The sequence below is a fragment of the Microtus ochrogaster genome, linkage group LG1 (genome assembly GCF_000317375.1).
Source record: "Microtus ochrogaster isolate Prairie Vole_2 linkage group LG1, MicOch1.0, whole genome shotgun sequence".
Lineage (NCBI taxonomy): Eukaryota > Metazoa > Chordata > Mammalia > Rodentia > Cricetidae > Microtus > Microtus ochrogaster.
In genome coordinates this window covers 56,163,141-56,164,993 of record NC_022027.1, presented here as the reverse complement: position 1 = coordinate 56,164,993, position 1,853 = coordinate 56,163,141, and positions in this window count along the sequence as shown.

The following is a 1,853-nucleotide window of genomic DNA, read 5'->3' as shown; positions in this document are numbered from 1 at the left end:
ATCTCTGTGAGTTCGAGACCAGCCTGGTCTACAAGAGCTAGTTCCAGGACAGGCTTCAAAACCACAGAGAAACCCTGTCTCGAAAAAAAAACCAAAAAAAAAAAAAAAGAAAGAAAGAAACCAATTTTACCCGAAATGAATTATTAACTTATATTCAGTTCAATATTTTCTAAATATTTTTTAATTTGGTCAACTATCTCAAAAGGAATGCAATAGCATCTCTCTTAAACCACCGTGGCTATGGGCTAGTCTGACCGTTCTTTCCATATGTCTAAATGCTTAGAATGTCCTGGGATCACTTAGGGCAAATCGACTTAATTTACCAGAGCCCTGAGCTGATGCCCTTGCCTGTCCTGGCAAGGTCTAGCAAGCTGAGCTACTTCGACTGTGAACACCATGGGTCATGTGCTCATCCCACCATTAGAGAGGGGTTTAAAGAACTGTATTTAAGAAAGCCAATGGGTGTGAGAGGCAGGGCAGAAGCGAGGGAGGGGTGCTTGAGCTCTTGGATTCAAATGGAACTGTAAACAAGGGCTTGTGAAGAAGGAGGCTCCCCGCTCTCTCAGGATCTGACCCCTTTGGGGGTCTCAGTGTGCGCAGAATTTAACCACACACCCGCCTTTCCAGCACACAATACCACTCCACTTGCCTCTAGTTCTAGCAACTAAAAGAAGTGACCATAGATTTTGAAATCATGGTGCTTTTAAGGTGGATTATACAAAGAGCAGGAAGCCAAGGCTGAGGCCTCTCCTCTGAGGTTGTTCCTGGCTCAAGACTCAGGCTGGGAGCGGGTTCCAATCTCAGAAGATTTCCTGCTGCAGAGAGAGCCATGTTGGCACAGGCAGCAGTGTGTTAGTTTCCTGGGGACTCGTTACCTGTGTTCAGCGTGTCCAGAGAGATGAAGGGAGCTGGTGAGCACCTGTGTCATCTGCTCTCAGGGTCTGCAGCTGACTGCACACCAGGATCCCCAAGACAAGGTGTTTCCACCAGTTCCCTTAGGGGACCTAGTGAGAAGCCTCAGGAAGAACCGTGGGATTGTATCTCACTCTTCTCGGGTAGGTGAGTCAACTCTTAGTTTGGTTCTCCGAGATACAGGAAGGTCGTCAGCCTGAGAGTCACCAGGAGCAGGGTCAGGTAGGTTTGTAACCAATCTTCATAATGAACAAGAAGAGAATAGTGTGTGAATGAAAATGGCCCACATAGACTCAAGTGTTTGAATGCTTGGCCCACAGGGAGTGGCATTCTTAGGAAGTGTGGCCTTGTTAGAGGAAGTGTGTCACTGTGGGGTGGGCTTTGAGGTCTCCTATATTCTCAAACTACACCTGGTGTGAGATACAGACTCCTGCTGCCTGCTGATCAAAATGCAGAACTCTCAGCTCCTTCTCCAGCACCATGTCTGCCTGCATGCCTCCATGTTTCTCGTCATGACGATAATGGGCCTTTGAAACTGTAAGCCAGCCCCAATTACATGTTTTCCTTTACAAGAGTTGCTATGGTCATGGTGTCTCTTCACAGCATTAGGAACCCTAACTAAGACAGACAGAAATCCTCATCCTAAGTTGATAGTTTGCTACTTAGGTGAACTGTGCCTTACTTTCTGCCATGTGGCAATTCTCTGAGTGTTTCCCAGCGTTCAGTGAACAACAGCTCTGCACCATAAGGTGACTGAGAAAAAGGACAGTCCTCATCCTCAAAGAACACAGCACCCTTTGCGAGGGAACCTCAGGTCCCTCTTATTAACCGACCTTCGTAAAGACACAAGAAAAAAGAACAGAACTTATGATGTTTTCTGGGATTAGTGGACCTTGTATTTTTCTTTTTAGACAGGGTCTTACTTTGCAGCCTTAGCTGGC